Source organism: Protomyctophum bolini (assembly GCF_963924005.1).
Source record: "Protomyctophum bolini genome assembly, chromosome: 7".
In the NCBI taxonomy this organism is placed as follows: domain Eukaryota; kingdom Metazoa; phylum Chordata; class Actinopteri; order Myctophiformes; family Myctophidae; genus Protomyctophum; species Protomyctophum bolini.
Genome location: NC_137868.1, coordinates 22,379,575 through 22,396,965, shown reverse-complemented (window position 1 = coordinate 22,396,965; position 17,391 = coordinate 22,379,575).

The window sequence follows — 17,391 nt, the reverse complement described above, 5'->3', positions numbered from 1 at the left end:
AAATCACATTCAAGTATTTTTTTGTACTGTATAAGCACTATAGTTACAAAACTTGGAGGGTAGGTTCATAATAATTACTAAAATTAATTAACCTATAATGTTATCGGTCAACCTCATGGTGGCGCTATAACAGCCCACTTCACGTTTTGGCTTATAACTCTTGAACCGTAGGTCGTGAAATCAAAATGCCCATTTCCGCCATGATAGATTTTCTGCCATTTTGAATTTTGTCCAAAACACACTTTTTGCTTTTCCTCCTACAGATCCAAATCTCACAAAAATCTGTACACGTGATCTCTGGACCTTCCTGCTTAAAATGCGATCGGCAGAATTTTGATAGTGTGTATCGTTCGGCCACAATCGTCGTCCGAAGTTAGTGGGAGGGGCCCATTTTACAAAAAATTGCACAAATCACGAACGGAATGTCCAATCCATCCCAAATTTGAAATGTGGTGGTTTAATCAACCAAAAGCCAAAAGCGATTCCATTTTCATCCATAGGGGGCGCCACAAATGCGAAATATTTAACCGTTTCTTGCAGAAAAATGATCTTTGGGGCGATAAATCCCCTCCAAATTACTTACACATGATCACAGGGGTGACGTGACATTGTAATTGGCTAGCAATATTAATGGGATGGGCCTATGTAAGCGACTGCGGCAACCACACTTTGCAATTTTTTTAAATTGCGACCTTTCTATTTATTATTATTAGCCTATATCCATGATGATGTATAGGAAACACTCTTTGACATTTTGAGATTAACATACTTATTGCACATCCAGTAGACCACACATTTGTGTTGTTTCACTGACATAACTATTGGTGCACAGGTGGACTTTGATTTGATATCTTCTTCATTTCCAAATGTTTTGCAGTTTGTTTGAAAGGTATAGCCTGGCTGTGGCTTCTGGTCCGAATTGTCTCCCTCCCTGTCATGATTTGGATTATTAATTAAATGAATAGGATATACATATTCCGGGACAGAAACGAACAATGTAGTTTATATACTCTTTAGCAAAGTATAAGATAGTAGCCTATATTATTGTTTGTTGTTTCTGATTAACAATATAGCCAAAATGCAGGACAATTTGCTTCATATTAGGAATATGCAATGACACTGGTAACGAACTGTGACTGAGGGCAACAAAAAATATATAAGAATTTCCCACTGTGGGGGTTGACAAAATAAAGCTAGAAGGAAAACTAACCAACTGATTTCCCAATCTATGAAAATAGCGCGAAGGACAAGACCCCACTTAGGAGGCTTGAGTGCTGTGCTTGACTTGCCCGGGGCGATAAAGTTGGCCTCGCGCTCAGCTTAATTGCTGTCACATGTAACCTTACCTGTCTTCCAATTAGCCCCATGACTCGCTATTAGAGCATTCCATGAGCTACAGGCTAGTGGGCCAAGGGCATTTTAAGGTTTGCAGCCTAATAATTAGAGTGTAATTCTATACAGTGCAGACTTATGATGGGGATGAATTTGACCAAGTTTCATTGAGCAAGGCTCATTAAATGAGGATCAACATAGAGATGGTAATGCATGATGTGGTTCCATTAGTTCTTACTTTAGTTAAATACTCCACAAATGCTTTTGTAAGATATTGATGATTCTGTCAATCTGTCTAATAATCCTGATAGAGACAAGACAATAGTGTGTGTGTGTGTGTGTGTGTGTGTGTGTGTGTGTGTGTGTGTGTGTGTGTGTGTGTGTGTGTGTGTGTGTGTGTGTGTGTGTGTGTGTGTGTGCGTGTGCGTGTGTGCATATTCAGTTAACTAATTTAAAGTTCTTCAGGGACTTTGTAAAAATGTACCAACACGTAAAGGTAAAAAGAAAAAAAAACTTTTGTGAAGTGAGGGGCGCTCTTATCATCATACTTCATCATACATTGTCATACATCGCATTCGTGCTCAGCCAATCAAATCATAGCTATATGGGGTACACACATTGCTCAGCCAATCAAATCATCACTATGGGGTACACACAGCCATACTGTACAAAGCTTGCTAGCGCCACTCAAAAACATTTTTGGTGGTGTGGGTTTCATTGCACTTTTCCTATACTTTAGCAGCAATATGTGAATATTATATTGAATGGCATTGCAGCAAATATATTTTGCAAAGTAAATCTAGTACAGAATGTTGTGGCAATTGACATTTGTAACAGAAATCAAAAAAGCATTATTATAGTGGACCTATTATGATTCGATTATCTATCAAAACATAAATCCTGCAGGTTACCTGGGTTTAGTCAGAACTTGCAATTCATTTTTATGAGTTGTCTTCCTCATTGCCAGAAGGGTGGAGTTGGCTAGACAAGACCATGATCAGTGAGCACAATAAACTTTACACAATCACAGGAAAGGATTTTAAAGCCAATTTGACATACGTATACGTACATGTGATCCATAATGCACTTCCCATATTCTGAACTGTCGTGATGAAAAGCCCATCTTCTGTTAGATTCTAACAAAATTAATGCCAGGATATTTTTGCAACTATTATTTGACCCAGGATTGATGCCCAGTGATGGACGGCTGGAGCAACTGGTGCAGGGAGCTTTGACACAAGAGGTGTCAATGTAGGGCCAAGGGGTGATAAACATGACCGCACCGGATGGCCTAGGAAATGCAGAGGCCACATGCTTTACTATAGATCAGTGATTCTCAACCTTTTTAATTTCAAGTTTCATTGTATGCCTGCATGGGACCCCAATTTCCTCAGTGTGAATTTAGAGTATACAAACTGTGAGAGTTGCAGCCCATTTGGTCCATTTGGTTCTTATAACTATAAATCATTTAGGTGCATGAGGGTCCCCTCTGGGGTTCCACCCATGCATGTTGAGAACCTGTGGCCTAGGAAATGCAGAGGCCACTGGTTTACTATAGATGACCTGCCAACACGTGCCTATGCTCTGCTTCTGTCAATGCTAAATATGATCCATTTGAGAACGATAGAGAGCTACCAGATATGTAATCGGAGTGTGCTACTGAAATAGAATATGCAAAGGTAAGAATGACATGTTTGCTGAAAAGGCTTTTTATGGCCTACAAATAGATGCCTATCTGAATGTTCTTGTTCACAAGAGGTCAATCGCTTACATGAAGCTTCAGCTTCAGGTAAACCTGCTGGTGAAAAGAAAGAATGAAGTTATCGTGGTTTACTGGAATCCGTGTACAGTATGCGTGGGCGCGAGCACATGAGCGAGTGAATGCTTGTGAGGAAAAGTGACAGAACACACATTTCTTTCTAATGGGTGGGTGTGCTGACGTGGGTGTCAAAGTGAACGCACAAAGGTGTTTACCCACTCCAGAGAATAGTTTTGAAAGCCAGCGTTTCCTTTGGCCGATTGGGGTTGATTAAGAGGTTAAACGTCGAGAAGTACGGCGTCTTTAGGGGAGATTTATATGTTCCTGCTCTGACCCCTCTGTGGTAGCTTCCCTCACCCCAGTGTCCCCAGGATTTATTTAGTTATTTGTTTATCTGTTGGAAAGGGTCCCCCCCCCCCCCCACACACACACACACACACACACACACACACACACACACACACACTCTTAGCCCTGTTTGTGCATCTCAAGCTAATTTCTCATCTTTTTTTTCCTCCTGGGATTATGACACTGGTGATGTTTCCTGCACGAATGCAGGCCCCGCTGAGTCTCCTGACCCTTAACATTTGGCAAGCAGAATGGTCCCAAAAATGGTTATTTTCATTTAACACATATTTTGTTATCTGTTAAACTTTGGCCCCATTTGGAGGAATTATGGCGCTTTCCTAATCACTTCCCGACAGTTTTATTTCAGCCACATTTTAATTTATAGGCTTTTATTTCCCTCCAATACGACTGACACTCTTTTGTACGTGTTAATGGTGAACTTATTTCCACTGTCTTTTCTTATTTTAGACATTGTCGCTGAACATTTTGTTTGTCATCATCACTATCATGTGGCTTTCTATTGTCTTATCTGGGCTATTGAAAATCTTTGATCTAGAAGCAGAAACAGCACAGCACTATACACAATACACATTTTTGATCATGTTTAAACAAAGACAATCATTTTAGAAAAAAGTTATTTGAAATAGGCTACTTAAATGTTTGCAAACTAAAACATAACTAACGTTACATCTGTATTTTTTTTGCAAACATGATTATTCCTCAAGATGACAGATCACTAACAGTTAACCCAGTGCTTTACTTTATTTCTGAAATCAAGATTTTGAAGTCAAACTGCACTACATCTTAAAAGACTGTTTTTCTATAACCAACTTCACCCAAGTTCTTCAGAGATTGCTACCATCCGTTATCTCTGAAAAATCAGAGACACTTACTCAATAATCTCACACCTCTTGTGTAACAGAGTTTGTCACAGTAAAGAGTCAGTGGGCCTTTTGCAGTGTGGGGGGTGGGGGGCTATACAGGGAATGCTATGTGGCTTGCATGACCTGACATGTCTCTGAAGGTGGAGGGGGTCTTGAACTTTGACCTCTGGCTCCAAAACTAGGAAGATGAAAAAAGGGGATAGGGTGGGAGGGTTTGCCTCTAAACAAGGGCTTCTGTTTCGACTGCTCCAGGAATGTCAGTTCCATAAAAAGATGCCTACCGAGTGAGAGAGAAAGACAGAGAGACAGAGACAGAGGGAGAAAAAGACAGATTAAAAGGGGGAGAGAGAAACAGGTGAAAGTAGAAGAGTACATTTTGCCCTTAGCCCTCAACTTATCTGCCAGATCTGGATATTATCACCGTTTTGTGCCATTTACGACAGGGGTCAATTGTCCACACTTTCAAGAAAAGCAGTGTCTACTTACAGTAGGTAACACAGAATAAATAAAGCACTTCCTTACTGCCTTTCACAATTCCACTTCCTGTACTCACATGTAATATGCCTAAGCAAATCGATGCACAATACCGTGTAATAGGGCCTCATGGTGACCCTGTGGTCAACGATGATTATAAATTATAAGGCATTGAGACTGTGAACAATGTGCTGAACAAGGCAGTGTACGAGGAGCAGTCCCTGATTCTCCTCTCCTCCCTTTGTCCCCCTCCTCCACCTTCATAATGCAATGTTTACAGCCATTTTTACCCCAAACCACGGTCATGCGATCGGGCAATAAATTAACCCCTGAGCCCCTGCTGAGGGCTGAGGCCTTGTGACTTGCTAGCCGGCGCATGCTAGGTCAGCTACAGCAGAGCAGCCTTGGCGCTGCATCGCATGGGCTGAGTCAGGAGATAACCTTGTGTTTCACATTGTTTTCTAGGTCGCAGACTGAAGTCTGGATGAGTGCCCATTGCTGTAATCTATTGCCCCCTGCAGAGAAGAGTCCTGCTACGGTGGCTGCTGTGTATCTTTTAGAAAGGGCTAGTGTCTTCAGTAAATGTCATCATTGTCATCAGACTGTGATAAGCAGGGGCTGAAGGAAGTGAGGCAGCATATGAGCGCAATGCGGAAAGATTGGTCATGCTGATGGCTGTTTACATTTATGGCCCCGTGTCTCATGAATGGGCTCAATAATCAGCTAATGTAAACTCTGATTGTCTGACATGTGCCTTTTGTTACGCGTCTGGCTCGGATTTGATCCCAAGACGCAGATATTGGAGTGCACTCGACTCTCATGACTCACCAAGAGAAGTATATCAACATGGTGTATTTGTCACTCATAAAAGCAGTAGATGTTGCAGCGATACCAGGTAAGATGGTTGGCCATCTGCAAACATCTTGCTGATTTTGGTCAGAGAAGCTCATGACGTTCTATATGTGGATCATGAATCCCCACTGACTGCAGCAAGAGCCAATCAGGGGCTCCTACAGTGGTAATAGATTGGCCCTGGACCCATTCTAATCTCTGATTGGATCAAACCTAATCCTCAATGTGACATGCCTCTTATAGAATTTCCACAGGCTCCATCTAGAGGTAATTGCCATGACCCAAGAGAACTTGAATAGCGGTACTCGGAAAAACATGTGCTCTTGGAGATCCTGTACACTACTCACATTGTGGCCTGGTTGCCTCCAGGCAGGCAGTGGTCAAGATGTATGTAGTTTATGGTCTTCGCCCATCATGCACTGGTGCTGAAGTTGAAAATGCAAAAAAAAGAAAAAACTTGTTTGTGCCTGGGGGAGTCAGTTAACTTAACCATACTTAAAAATTAGGCCAGCAGGCCTGGTTTACCCAGACCTTGTCGCTCTCCAAATGCTAACCGTGTGCAGGGGTGGAAAAAGGGCCAAATTCCCCTCCCTGCAGTTAAAATCTCAGACGGTGGTCTTTAACGCATTCTCCCATTCACTCCCTCCCTCACTCCCAATAAAAAGCTCTGACCAACAGTTGACCTTTTGCCTGGCCCCCTTTCTCCATGCTCCCTCTTGCTTCTCCCACTCTCCTCACTCCTTCGTTTCCAATCCTTCCTCACCCCTTCGCTATCCTTCCTCACCCCTCGCTATCCTTCGCCACTGCGGCTTGTGGCAGGCCAATGGGAGCCGGCAGCTGCAGGGAGTGAGGGGTGGGGTTATGGGTGGCGGTGGGGGTGGGGTCAGGGTCATGGGGGGTCACGGCACTGGTAAAGTCATCGCAGGGGCTCCGATGCAGGGGCCATCGCTTCCCCCTTCAAAGGCGGTGTGGTGACGTCCACAACCCCCCCCCCCCCCCGCCCCTGCACCTCCTCGCTTCTCCACCACATATACCCCCCCTTACCCCCTTTGGCCCCACTGTTCCTTGGCTCTCAGGGGTCGAGACAAGTGAGGGTTAATAAAGTGATACCAGGTGTCGGCCAGAGAGGAGAGTTTATTTCTCTGCTTCTTCTTTCCTTACTCCCAGCAGCAGCAAACCGGTGGGCCCCCATTTCACACCGTCAAATCCTGATGGGGGACTGAGCCCACAAGCAGGCGTGACAGAAGTGGTGGCCACACATGTCAACAACCTGCAGGTAGCAAGCAGAACATGCCTACTTCACTTATGTAGATGGATTGATTATATCTAGATATAATATATTTATACATACAGTACACATACCATGTACAAATATGGATATCATTTGTGTGTGCTAGTGCGTGCGTGCGTGTGCGTGAGTGAGTGCAGGTGTGTAATGTATGTCCCCATTCACATAATATGATTCAATCAGTTGCCACTAGGCGTGTGTGTGTGCACGCATATGTGGCCTCGGAGGGATACCGTGTCATATAACAGCAAAGTCAATGGCATCAGAGTGTTGAGGGGCCTCCAGGACAATACAGGGTCAACCAAGCCAACAAAGTGAACGATTATGTCTCAACAGGGATGGCTCGAAAGCATAAAATCCCTAGATCCTTCCACCAACATTCTGCTGCATCTGCCGACGCGCGCACACACACACACACACACACACACACACACACACACACACACACACAGTTAGTAGAGGTTTGGTAGAGCAGGATGGTGGTGGGGAGCGGTCTTGAGTTCTAAGCACTAGAAAAGAGAAGGGCTGAATGGTTGCAAAGATCAGACCTAGTGAAAGGGAGTCATTGTGGTGAGTGCAAATGGTTTCTGACAACAAGTGAAGAGCAAACAGAAGGAAGCCGTCAGCGCACAAGTACTAGCACAGATATAGTGCTGAAATTAATGACAGTGCGCTAGAGCTCGTGTACGTGTGTGTATGTTTGTACAACAGTACATTCACACAAATACTGCGCCAGTGTAAAGCACCCCCCTCCCCCCTCTATTCTGCCAAACGAAGGGGGTCCTAATTAGTGCTAATTAACGTCAACGACAAGTTGGGGGCCATTAGTCCAGCTAATCCTCCGTTTACATTTTCCCCTCTTGCTGGAACCCTGCTGGCCAATTCTCACCACAATCACAGAAAGGACGCATTGTTAAGAGGTTCAGCATCAAAAGACACAGAGTCCCCTCTAAACAAGTCCCCTCCATTAGGGCCTGAGAGCTGGTGCTGATCCGAACACACGGCTCAAAGAGCCCCAGGACTGAACAACGGCAAGGGGGAGGCAAGGAGGTCGAGCCTAAAGTTTAAACTGCCCCATCCGATCCATCAATGACTCATTTGCACTAGTAAAGGGCTAGTGACACTAGCCCTTTCTAAAAGATACACAGCAGCACAAATAAATAAACAAACAAACCCAACTACCGTGGCTGGGAATCCAGTCTGGCAGTGTGCCGTGCCGTCGGTTCGTCCGATCCCGGCGGCCCTCACTGCATGTCACCCCCGATCTCTCTCCCCATTTCCTGTCAGCCTATACTTACTGTCTTTCCCTCCATAAAAAATATATAATAAAGGCGAAAGCCAAAAAAAAGAAAAAGAAATCACAGCTACAGTAGGCCTACTGTCCTGCAACACAATGGAGGCGTGTGTGTGCACCTTGCATTTGTGTAATAATAAATATGTTCTTGTTCTTGAACATGTGCACATAATATTGATGTGAGCATGTGGGGTTAATGTTGAAGTAGGTGTTGTGGGAGACGCTCTTCACTTATAGCTATCTATTTTCAGGTAGATTGTTTTATTTTACTCAGTCAGCCATATCACTACTCATTTTTTTCATGAAAAAGGTCATAGCTGGGTAATCTATTTTCAGGCAAATTGTGTTTATTGTATTTTATTTTACTCAGCCATAACAATTTATTTTCTGTTAACCAACTTGCTGGCTGGCAGGCAGGCAGACAGCTACTCATAGACAGGCAGACAGACAGACAGCTACTCATGGAGAATTGGACAGGCAGGCAGTCAGACAGCTACTCATAGACAGGCAGACAGACAGCTACTCATGGAGAATTGGACAGGCAGGCAGACAGCTACTCATGGACAATTGGACAGGCAGGAAGGCAGACAGCTACTCATAGACAGACAGACAGCTACTCATGGACAATTGGACAGGCAGGAAGGCAGACAGCTACTCATAGACAGGCAGACAGACAGCTACTCATGGACAATTAGGCAGGCAGGCAGACAGCTACTCATAGACTGGCAGACAGACAGCTACTCATGGACAATTAGGCAGGCAGGCAGGCAGACAGACAGCTACTCATATAGACAGGCAGGCAGACAGCTACTCATAGACAGGCAGACAGTAAGACAGCTACTCATTGACAGACAAATAACTACTCATGGACAGACAGACAGACAGACAGGCAGGCAGGCAAAGAGCTACTCATGTTATGTTATTATAACAGCTACTCATGTTATGTGCAATAATTTGTGCAGTTATGGAAACAGCTCTTTGTGTTTATGCAAGAAAATGTAACACATTTATTTATTTACATATTGTGTGCATGCACATTGTACTTTGATACATTTTGCGAAAATAAAGCAATTGAAAGAGAGAAGTTATCAAGTATCATTAATGTCGTAATTTTAACTACTGGCCCCTGGCCCCTTGCCATTTTTGTAATGTGGCCCACAGGTAAATCTATTTGAGTATCCCTGGACTACAGTGTAGCACATGCACAGGTGCATGATGAGAGGCAGTACAGTACAGTACAGTACAGTACAGTACAGTACAGTACAGTACAGTACAGTACAGTACAGTACTGTATTTGATTGTACAAAGTAAACTACAGGTCATGAGTTATAGGCCAAAATGTCAAGCAGGCTTTGTGTGTGTGTGTGTGTGTGCGTGTGTGCGTGTGTGCGTGTGCGTGCATGCAATTCCCTTTCCGTTTGCAGGAGGGGGCCAAAAATGGCTTCTGGGAGGGCCATAACATAACCATAAACAAACCTGATACAGACCACATCACTATGACTCAGACATAACCCTATAGGCCCATAGCCTGACCAACTTCAAACTCGGCGCGTGCATCGGCAAGGACTCGGGTGAGTGTGGTTGATTTTACTATCCTCTACATTAGTATATTGTTGTCAAAGGGTGTTGTGGACAATATTGAGTAATGAAAGCTTTGTAGTTTACCTTTCTGGGACGGGGGTGAGAGGAGGGTTTTCTTTTTGTGTGTGTTTTTTTCCTTTTTAGTTTATTGAGTGGTGCAACCACTCCAAGGAACAGCAATGTCCGTGTTCACCTATGTGTTCACCTATGTATGTGTTCACCCACCCATATGTGTTCATGAGCACCAGTATAATGAGTACCAGTAGGGGCGCTGTTTGCCAGAAACAGAGAGAGACAGTGCTGCACTGTTGCCTGCCAATGAGAGAGAGAGAGAGAGAGAGAGAGAGGGGAGGGGGGAGAGAGAGAGAGGGGAGTTGCACCACTCGGTTCACACGGGTGTGATTTCTTTTCAGTATGTCTTGTTTTTAGTTTTTTTTTAGGTCCCTCCTATGTCCAGCTTTTGGTGTGTGTGTGTGCACTAATATTGTCCTAATACAAACATTAAAATGCAATTGACAATGAATGGACAATTTTGAGTGTTTGTGTAAACACAAACATTGATGACAGGACGCAAATTGTGATTGGCCGGAATGAGATGATGTATGATGATGTATGATGATAAGAGTGCCCCTCACTTCACACGGGTGTGATGTGTTTAAGAGAAAATTGAGAAAGTGATATGATAATGTGCACAAAATCTTAAAATCACATACATCATCATCGCCGACTTCTTACTGACAGTTGAGAGTTGAAAGCCTTAACGTTTGTGTTACGCAATGTTTATGGTTACACTACATTATACAAAGTTTGTGCAACACACACTAAAAGCTGGACATGGGAGGGGCTAGCGCCCCTCAAAACAAAATATATATATGGGCAGGTATGGGCATATACTGATGGTATAAAAGGGACACAGGTTGACAGACAGGTACAGAGATCTCTATATATGGCCTCAAAAGGGACACAGATAGACGGGTACAACGGCTACTCTGACAAAGCCCCGAGACTATGACATATTGGTCAGATCGGCGGTGTGACTTAGATCTGAGGGCTGCAAAGCGGCCTGAACCTCTAGTTTGTCAAAAATCCAATCTATCCCCACCAAAACCTTTTTTTCTCCACACCAAATCAGCAATAATGTTCTTGTGATTCATGTGACAATGACCATTGGGGTTTTGATAGTCCATACTTTAATTAGATTCACACATTTGTGGGCAGAAAAATCACACTCATGTGAAGTGAGTGGTGCCTTTTATCATGACGTCACAGGGTGTGGACTAATATAGACTAATAGTGGACTAATAGACTAATGCTACACACATCAGGTCAGATGTTGGAGCGGTCATAACACTGTTCAAAAAAATATATCACAAACGTCCCTTCATCCAAATTGGAATTGCATGTTGAGGGGCCTCTATAGAATGTGAAAGGTGCACTGTCTGTGGTATGAACTCTATTTCCGGCCATTTTCCGCCCGCAGTTTCCTTGTGTCCTGTCGGATGCACCACACAACTGACACAGCCCATGTGTGTGGGTGGGTGGCTGGGTGGGTGCGTCTGAGCACGAAAACAGCATGGTTGTTTTTCACCACCTGTGCACAACCTATAACACACACACAAACACACACGCACATATTAACTGTAGCCTATGGTGATTTCGGGTGGGCCAGTACAGTACAGTACAGTGACAGTACAGTACATTAGAGGGTACAGTAGAGGGACCCCCACACAGTAACTCTGTCATTTCGCCGGAATCGGGCCGGCACCCTGGGTGCGTTCCTGTGGGTCCTGTGCTCTATAGAGCCACGCCATTACCACGTGAATCCCCAAGGCCAGATTCTCAAGAATCTCAAAACTAAATTAAGTGCCTTGAAGTTGAAACTTTTCTTCAGTAATGGATTGAATGGGCCACTTTCAGAGAGCAACTTTCAATGTGGAGCTCACGGGCATGATCATATTCACATGGCGGCTTTTTACTCTCTACGGTAATGTAAGTAAAATGCCCACCATGTGAATATGGTCAACAGTACTGTTTGTGCTTCTCTGTGTGATGACATTGTGCCCTTGGCTCTGGTTACTGCCTGCGAAAAGACAGGACGTGTTGTTGTAGATGTTGCTGCCAGTGCGTATAGTTACACTTCCTCTTCCCACTACAAAACCCACAAAAACCACAGAGTCCCAAAAGCACAAATCTGCCATTCATAATGTCAAATCCTGGCTCTTAATTGAACTCTGAGAGTGACAAATAGACCCAAAGGGTCAGGATTTTTCAGTTCAGTGAGAATCAGCAATCAGATTTATTTTCTATGAATCTACCGGTATGTTCTTTCATAAATCATCATCAATCATGTTGCTTTTGCTGCATGCTTCACTACCATTGTTACCACATTACAGTGTCAAGATCTTCCCCTTAAGCTGCAATATGGAGGGCTATAAAAGTGCTGGAAATCAGTGGTCAGTTGAAAAAGACCTTTGAGCAGACAACACATGAAGGTTGCATAATTATTAATTGTTTCAATGAAAGGTCCAGGACATACTTGGTACTTTACAGTACTAAGTTCACAAGTTCAGTGCATCCACACATGCTAGTTGAATAACTATGCTGTTTGTATGTAACTGTCCCAACAGTGAGTGACACACTTTAGAAAGCAATTACCTACGGGGTCAACACCACTTTCATTCTAAACTCCCACTTCAGTGTTCTACATAACACAATTATCTACATAGATACACTGTTCCAGCATAAATCACTCACTGTCTTTAGCCTCATAAAGGCGTTCTTGTTTGTTTTCTGTGTCAAACCAAGACACGTTTTTTTCTCTTGCTTTGGCTCTACGCGCCCTGGAAAGTAAATACAATAAATTCCTATGCATAGCGGGAACCAAGCTGTTGTGTTATTTAGCGGGTCTGTGGGTAAGGACAATAGACACACAGCTGTCCTGATCAGTCCAGGGCTCCCCGGGAGCCACTGGAGACCAAGAGCACATGTTCGTTAATGATCAATTACAATGGTTACAATGGTTGCCGCTAGTCGCTGATGTCTGTACTCCTTTGCATCCCAAACCATTGAAATGGAAGAACCTTCTGCTAAATGTCAGCACCTGGGAAGTGTCATCATTAAATTAAATGCAGGGTTGACGTTTTAAGTCAGACTGTGGTGTTTTGATGGCTCTAAAGCAGTGCCGGCAATTTTGTCATCCTCTTGGTGAAACAGGGCATACTTTGTGGACTGTTTCATTACTGTCAGTGATGTTTAATATCTCAGTAAATACAGTGTAGACCGTTTTAAATGTATATTTATTATTTAATCCATTCAAGTATGTTGCAGACCGGGAAAATAATTGAATGAACTCAGTCTGTCAAAAAGATTCTATGGCCCATGCAGTCTCAGAGTTTTGACTTGGATTGTAGACCATATGTGTCCCTAATGTTCCGAATGTCAGATGAAATAATTAACAGATATTATGAACTTTAGGTCAACACATAACTTAGATAAATGATGTACTGTAGACACCAATATATATTGAGGTCAGGTTTTGCTTTATGTTGGGTGAGCCTCTCCCCAAAAGGCTCTCACAAAGCTGTAAACATCAAGAGAATGTTTCAAAACCCCTCAACACTGAAGCTGTAAGATTTTGTTTTAAAGAGCCGACTGCTCACACAAACACATGTATGAGGACGCGCCAACATGCACGGATAAAGTACAAATGTGTGTACATGCACACACACGTGTGCACACATGCACGCACGAACACACACACACACACACACACACACACACACACACACACACACACAGAGGCACCTATCCCTCTAGGGCAATCTGCGACCCTCCCCCACCCTTGAAACTCGATCTGTCGGCATGCAGCACGGAATTCTCCAATCGCCCTGACTTTTGACCTCTGCCCTTTTTGGCAGCACACAGAAGAGAAGATGAAGTGTCCAAGCCTCTCTTTTCCCTAACACAAAAAATCCCCTGTTCTAGCCGTCCTCCCACACATACACGCATGCGTGTGCGTGTGCGCGTACATACACACGCGCACGCACACACACACACACACACACACACACACACACACGCACACGCACACGCACACGCGCACACGTACGCATACGCGCACACACACACACACACACACACACACACACACACACACACACACACACACACACGCGCACACACACAGACTCCCATTTGGGACTCCTTGAGGCCAAATACTCCCTTTGATTCCCATGAGGCACATGGCCCTAATGACTCTTGATATGTAGGTAACACAGCATGTGTATGTAATGTAATGTATATGCAGCTACATGTGCATGTACGTGTGAGAGGAAGAGAACAAGAGCAGCAGAGAGAAACACAGAGGAAGAGAAAAACATTGACCTTTAAGATTCCTATTCCATCACTCTCACGGCGAAGACACAACAACACAGTTGGAGCTCCGGGGGCTTTAAGTAAACAGAGGATGCAACATATACAGCATACCAGTACTTTTGCCTCATATTATCATCATCAACCCCAGCACTGAGACAGAGGACACACACACACACACACCGAGAGAGATTGTGTGTATGCGTACATCACGTGCGTGTGGCTATACATTATTATGAGGGCAATGTGCATTATTTGTGACATTATGCTCATAGACCTACGGCAACGTATATTGTATATTATGTGTGTAGTGGCTCTACTTATTCTGGACTGCTTTGTCGTATGCTTGAGAGTCTGTGGGAACTTCACCAATCCAGATGTCAAAGAACCAAACATGTTATGATGACACATACATTTTGTTGAGACTCAAACGACGTCTAAACTATGAATTAGACCATTTCAAAGTGTACCCGAATAGCATGCACAATTGTAATTATGGGGTTCAAGTCCCAAGGGCTGAAATCCTATTTTGTGCAATTAATGTCATGTTTTATTACATCAAGTCCAGAACATATGGAATGTGAAAAATGCATCTAATTGTCTCAATTCCTGGCATTAAGTAAGATTTGACAGTGGATTTGCCACGTTTATACCTTACATGACATTATACAGTTATAGAATATATGCATACGGAGCGGCGTTGTGTTGTGTTTTCCCGATCTGTGTGTATTCCTGGAAAAGCCTGTAGGCCTTATTCATTATGTACAGAGCATATGCTTTTAAAATCTCAAACTCGATTTCGGTATAATTGACAATGTTTTGTTCAAGTTTTAAGGCCTGCAGGTAGGCTTGCGGCGGTAGTGGAATATCCATCAAGAAATACCCGCTATACCTATATTTGTTTACAGGCTTTCAGATTTAGTCTTTAGGGAATGTCAATATTGCACAAAAAGGACATGTCTTCCTCTTAAAATCTATTATAATTATCTTTAATGCAAGTATTGGAAACTGTCAATGGTCTCTGCTTTAAAGCTCCATATTATGACAGTAGTCATTGCTGTAAAGCTCTATATTATGACAGTAGTCATTGCTTTAAAGCTCTATATTATGACAGTAGTCATTGCTAGAGTGTTTGTTCAGTAACAGAAGTCTCCATGTATCCCCTGTATCCCCTAAGCTTTTTATTAAACAGAAAATGGATTTCCAGAAACTGAAACTGGGATTCCAATTTTATCCAATCAGGATACAGATCGCAGTCAGGGATACAGATTAAACAAGTGGAATTGTAAGTGATGACACAAAGAAATGAGCAGACAAAATTGGAACTGGAACACTATAAAGATTAAGCTCAGAAAGTACTACTCTCTCCTGATTGGCTGAAACTTTTGTCACCTACCTGTACCTGAAAATGTATTTTCTGTTTATGAAAGAGCTGGAGAGACAGGGAGGCCCTGTACTGAACAAACATTCTATAGCAATGATTACTATAGTGATTTAACCTTTTAACAAAAAACGTTTTGTTTTAACCAAAATATATCACTTAGGCCTACTCTACCTTTAAAAAGGATCTAGCGTTTACCTCATTTACCTTACACCTCAATGACTCCCATTTGCAACGTGCACAGCTTTGGCTGTATGTGAAGTATAGCAATAATAGGCCTACCAGAGAAGGGGCTTGCTCATTCCCAAATATTACATATTCTGGAGGAATATTGTTACCTGATGTTCCTGACTCAATATGGTTCAATAAATCAAAAGCACAATTATGGCATCAACATGTTTTACGTGTCATCCTGTATATTTCTTCTTTATTAAGTAAGACAATAAGAAATCAGAGAGGCAGACATCACGAGAGGCAGAGGAGAAAGCTCTGGCAGGATTAGATCATAGGCCAGTATAGGGGCACATATGGATCCAGGAAAAGTGGTCTTAACTAATAATACCCTAGGCACTAAAATCTTATACGGCAACATCGGCAACATCTTCAGTCATAAGCCCTGCTTTCACTTATTATCAATGAACTTTCATAGCAGCCATCATAGTAGATATCACTAAGTATAGCAGTCAGTATGGAATGAATCTATGATATGTGTTCATTTCCATGTTTAGGTTCATATGATGTGTGAGTCCTATATTCCCATAAATCTGACCCTATGCCCCCCTCCCTCTCTGTCCGTGTCCCCCCTCCTCAAAGTGCTCCCTCTCTCCTCCTCCATCTGACCGCTGCCATTTGTGCATTGTGTGTGTCCGGCGTGACTGCTCCCGTCATTTTCCCCTTTGATTGGCCTTCGCACAATGTAATCAGTGTTGCAGCTGTCTGAAAAGGCCTCTTGTGCTGTATCTGAGCAATGCCGATCGCTCCGATGCGTTCGCAACTTTGCTTTTAGTTCCATTCAGGGGCTGTGACAAACGGCAAACTGTCTGGTGAGCATGTGTCAAGCCACTTGATTTACTGCTTTGTTGGACTGCACTGGCCCTGCTGCTGAATGTCGCCTCTGACTTGTATGGCCTTACTGTATTGCTAAGAATTGCCATGGCCGTAAGCTTGAAATTCTAATGTACAGACAGGCTGCATGAACTGGGACCACAGTATGTGTGAGTCACGTGATATACTTCCAAAAAAACAAAAGCAGTCTTATTCACTGCCTGGCTGTTACACATTGGCCAGAATGAGAGGATGATTGATTGATGAATCAATCAAAACCATGTTTGAGTCGGCGTGGTCAAATTCACTCTGCCCTCCTAGGATAAAAAACATGAAACCTGCGCATTTTGGAATCTGAGAGAAAGGAATCTAGTGAGGAAAGATTGAAGCGAAGCCATGTGGTTTGAGTTAGTTTGTTAGTGACTGACGTGCCTTCAACTAGGTATAACTCGGTGTGGTGGATCCCTAAACTGTAGCCAATCCATTTAGACAAAGTCCTCTTCATCCCTTTCTTTAAACTCTCCACCGTATCTGATTAAATGTAGCCGATTTTCACGCCTGTGCTATGGAGGCGGTGAGGCCTGAATAGGGTCCTCATAGTGTGTCCATAGTGCACTGTCACTTCAATAGCCTGAGGAGAAAAAGAGCAAATAACCAACAGACTGTTTAAAACTGACCATTGCTGACCGGTGCTGGAAGATAGATCTCCTCAGAAGGTGTTAAATAGATTTAGCTTTTCTCACACGTACAAGATTTATCAGTATTGTGGAAGTGACCAATTAG